We start from the raw sequence: 5,032 nt of genomic DNA, 5'->3' as shown, positions 1-5,032 counted from the left end.
CAGCCGCCCCGCCCCCTGGTGGGCTGAGCTGGCCACACGCACGCGCACACACACACACATAAATAAATAAATAAAATTTAAAAAAAAAATGGACTTAAATGAGGAAGAGGCAATAGGATGCATTATTTTCCCTGAGAAATAAATGAAACACGAGAACATAGAAAAATAACAAAATTGGCTCTGGTAACTTTTCTTCCCTGTTCTCAGTTTTTATTTCTTCCCCTGCCCTTCCTTCCCACTCTCACTGTTTTTAATTATTATTATTATTTTTTTTTTTTGTGGCACCAGGGATTGAACTCAGGACCCTGTGCTTGCCAGACAGGCACTTAATCTACTGAGCTCTCCCTGGACCCCTTCCCACCCTCTATGAATCTTTTCCTGGAGCAGGGGATATAGATTAGTGGTAAAACAATGCTTAGCAAACATAAGGCCCTGAGTTTGATCTCCAGCACTAAACAAAAGCAAAACCTTTCCAGAGCTCCTGTTGGCCTGGCTTGGCCTCTAACACTTGTAGATCTTTAAAGGACAATTCCTTCTGCAACCAGTTTGTTCCTGAGCTGTGCAGCTTAACCTTGCAGGACCTCAGTTTCCCTATCTGTGTAATGGAGGGAGAACATGTAGGGGAGTAGGAAGAAAATTTTCTTCCAAACTAAAAATTCACAAAATAAGTACTGACAGCTATTATTAGGATATTCAAATCAAACACTGACCGCCAGGCATGGTGGTACACGCCTGTAATCCCAGCACTTAGGAGGCTGAGGCAGGAGGATCACTGTAAATTTGAGATTAGCCTGGGCTGCAAAGTGAGCTCAAGGTCAGCCTGAACTATATAGTGAGACCCTGTCTCAAAATTAAAAAGAAAAAACCTCAAATACTGATCTACACTCTATTAGAAAGTACTGGGCCAGGGAGATAGCTCAGTAGAATAAGTGTTTGCCTCGCAAGCACAAGGGCCTGAGTTCAATGCCCGGTTCCACACACAAAAAAGTACATTTATCAAAAAAGTAGGGCTGGTGAGATGGCTCAGTGGTCTAAAGCACCTACTTAGAACAAGCTTAGCAAAGCACAGGGACCGCGGTTCAATCCCCCAGCACCACATGCCAGCCAGCCCCGCCCCCTGGTGGGCTGAGCTGGCCACACACACACACACACACACACAAATAAAATTTTTTTTAAAAGTACATTTATCTATATTTGTAATTACTAGTACAGTAACATCTTGAAAGCTAAACAAGTAAAATTTTTCCAAGTCACTATTACGAACACATTAAGTGTCCTGAAGTTATTATTTAACTCCCTATTGAGATGGAATGGGTTCTTTTTAAATCAAAACTGTCTTTTAGGACAATCTAGTTGCTTTGTTTTTTTTTTTTTGTTTCTGTACAAGAGATTGAATCCAGAGCCCTCATACTGAGACACATCACACAGATCTTTTTTTTGTTTGTTTTATTTTGAGACAGGACCTTGAGACAGTTGCCCCAGCCAGCCTTCAACTTGGAATCCTCTTGCCTCAGTCTCTCAGAGTTTTGGGATTACACATGTGTGCCACCATGCCTGACTCCCTAAAACTTCAGGGTCTAGTCCCTACACATTTCCACCAAACCAGCGCTGACATCTTCAAGGTTAAGTGAGCTGAGAAATGACAGCCTTTAAGAGTCAGAAATGCCCCTAAGCAACAAAGATTTCTCCCCGGAAGGATTTTTTTTTTTCCTCCGAATGCTTTCCGGGCAGGTTTGGCTGGCTTGAGTTGTGGGGATCGAACCACAGCAACCTGAGCCTGACTGCTTTGTGGAAGCAGCCACTTAAAGAACTGAGCTAAGGGGCAGGCCCCCAAAGATTTCTCCTTGGAAAGCCACTTGAGATCTGCTACTGTGGCTGCTTGTGCCACATAACCTCTCCCTATCATGCTGTGTATTTCTGTTGAGGAACAAGGATCTAATTTATTGGGGGGTACTGGAAATAAAACTCAGGACCTTGTGGTTGCCAAGAAGGCACTATACCAATGAACTATATTCTCAGCCTCCCAGGGTCTAATTTAAAATGATAATGTAGCTTAAGCACTGACACAGAAAAATGTCTAATGTACAGTACATTTGGGCAGAATACAAGCCAGGCATGATGGCACACACCTGTAATCCCAACACTCAGGAGGCTGAGTCAGGAAGATCCTTGCAAGTTTGAGACCAGCCTGGGCTACAGAATGAGCTCAAGGCCAGCCTGAACTGAACAGCAAGACCCTGTCAAAAAAAGACAGGAAAAAAAAAATTGGCAAGATTAATCCTATTTTAATGAATTAAACACACATGTATCTATTTATATATAAGTGTGATAAGATACAATAGCTTTATAAATTTTAAGCTATTATTGTATATTTTTACTTATTTTTCTACAATGAACACTTATGATTTTTGACGTAACAGTACTTTAAACAGGTGTTTTACTGTAATATGAGGGGTGGACATGGTACCCAAACTATAACCAGATCCCTCCATGAATCAGAGCTCAGCACCCAGCTGTTCCCCTGAACAGAAGCTCTGATGACCTTTGCACCCCGCGTCTGTGGCTGAGTTGAGATGGGGATGCTAAGATTTTTTTTTTAAAGTATCAGCCATCAGGTACCAAGATGGCCCCTGATTCCTCTGTCCAGTACATCTCAACTTTCCGAGCCAATTTACTAGTTAACTCTCTCAGTAGTTTAGAAATCATGACCAAAGGTCCTACATTACAGTTCAAGATTTTACCAGTCACGTTCACTGACTTTGGAGAATCAATGACAGAAGAGGTCAGGTTAATCTGGCAGAGATTCAATTTTAAAAGGTGGAATTAACTATTACCTCTCATATCAGGCTATCAAATGCCAGTCATTTCAGAATCCAAGGGCGGACAAAGGCTTATCATGTTTAATAACATCATTTTCAAACACTTTAGCCACCTAAGTATTTTTGTTTTGAAAATCAAGTGCTGACTCTTGATAGACTATTTAGATACGGAAAATAGGTGCCACCAAGCCTTCCAAGATCTGATCAGTCAATAATGCTTATCACCAGATGCAGGTATCATTCATCACAAGGCCTAAAGGTACCTAGGTGGCTCTATGTTCTACAAAAAAAAAAAAAAAAAAAAACCCCAGAAAGAAAGGAAAAAAAAAAAAAAAAAAAAAAAAAAATCGAAGAAACTCCAATTTCTCATCTAGTAAACGTAATGCAAAAGAAAAGAGGTGACAGGGCCAGGGCTGGAGGTGTGGCTCAGTGGTAAAGAACATGAGGAGCACATGCAAAGCCCTAGGTTCAATCTCAATACCACAAAAAAACCAACAAGAACTCTGCAAAAACCACAGACAGACAGAGAGGGAGAGAGTAATAGCAAGATACATATGAATGGCAATAAAGTATATAATGAGAGAAAGGAGTAGAAAGTAGAGGGTGACCCTGTCCAGAAATGTTGAGCTATTCTTCCTACTAGGAGGAAGAAATTTACCAAATCAGGACTCTGGACCTAGAAGCAATGCCTCAAGGATGTTCACATGCATTTCTCCTTAAGGGGCTGGTGAACAAAGCTACACACTTAAATTGCTTTCTCATTCCTCCCACCCATGTTTTAAGGAAAAAAAAAAAAAATCACAATTTAGGTGAGAGCTCTATCCTGTTGCAAACTACAACAAAAAAAGGACAGCATCTGCATTTTAATGCAAGAAAACAAAAATTGACAGATCTTAAGGATCTGAAAAATGCTATCACTTCAGGCTTATTTGGGGGCTGAACCACTCCCTTCCCCCAATTATCCCTTCAAAAGAATTGTGTCACTTATGCACTGTGAGCAAGGGGTGAAAACATGTCTATTATAACGTACATTTTGTGGATGAAGATTTTGAACATTCTTGAACTCAGGCCACATTTTCCACTTGTAAATTTAATTCCGCTGAAGAGGAAAGGTTAAAGATCAGCTACCCTTCAACCAGGCTCTGCAAAAAAGGGAATCTGACCACACTACTTACAAACGTGATACAAGAAGAGAAACTATATGAAAATTTAAGATGACCCCCCAACTCCATATCAAGCGCTAATAGAGGAAGTGGTTTTTATTTGAAAACTAAGGCTAAAAATAGGATCCACTTAAAAAATACTCTCCACCAGTCATCTAGACTTTGAAGATACAAACGCAAAGGTTTCAGGCCCTCTGGGCAGAAGCAGCCTCAAATCAAGATCTCTCAATCACTACCCACCTGTCTCGCTGCCTTAGAGGTGGAAACAGGGGAAACAGACTGAGTCACACGTTTGGTAATGCTTCTGCAGGTCGCTGAGCAACAGACTCCAGGAAGAACACAAACCCAAAATGCAAAGACATCTATCAGGCCCTGATTAAAAGCTACCCCTCCAGAGGCCCTCGACAGGAGCTGAGAACTCCCCACGCTCCCAACCCGCGCCTCTCCCGGCACCGCGGGCCTCCGCGGAGCCCGCTTTCCGGTCCCTCCAAGGCGCCACACTTATTCCCACCTCACATCGCTGCCCACCCTGCCTGAACCTCGCGCCTCCTTCAAGTCTTGGCTCGAGCGCTCTCTCCGCAAAGATGAAAACGACGCTTTCCTTTCCCGTACTTATTTTCTAACGTACCATACAGTGTGCCTGTATACTACAGACGGCTCATTCTGCTTCTCCTTTCCCTCCTCATACAAGTTCGCGAAGAGCAGCGATCTTTGTTCTGCTCACTGACGTACATCACGCGCGTTTAGAACAGTGCTTGGCACACAGTGGGTGCTCAGAAACATTTTCTGGGTGAATGAACTTCTTACCAAAAACTGCACAACTGCAGGAGATGAGATGGAAGAGGAAAGGTGCGGCAGGGCAGAAGCAGACGCGGCCGAGACAGAGCCGAGCCCCGCTCCCCCGCACCGCGGATGGACGGCGGGAGGCGGCGCGCGGTGTCCCGCCAGCGGCGTCAAAGGGCACTCAGCAGGCGCAGGCCGAGGCAGCGGGCGCTGGGCACAGCCCGCACGGCGGGCCCTCGCGGGGCCGGACCACGCAGCCCTCCGTGT

General features: G+C 43.9%; 1 protein-coding gene across 1 annotated transcript in view; it reads right to left on the bottom strand.

The window, feature by feature from the left end:
* The window catches only part of Mtmr12 (myotubularin related protein 12), a 97,592-nt gene that overhangs the window by 92,129 nt on the left and 431 nt on the right, over positions 1-5,032 (bottom strand). The gene's annotated exons all lie outside the window — the stretch shown is intronic.

This window comes from Octodon degus, unplaced genomic scaffold (assembly GCF_000260255.1).
Source record: "Octodon degus isolate 3935 unplaced genomic scaffold, OctDeg1.0 scaffold00149, whole genome shotgun sequence".
NCBI lineage: Eukaryota > Metazoa > Chordata > Mammalia > Rodentia > Octodontidae > Octodon > Octodon degus.
The sequence above is the reverse complement of the archived record's forward strand: the minus strand, read 5'-3'. Positions and strand labels throughout refer to the sequence as shown.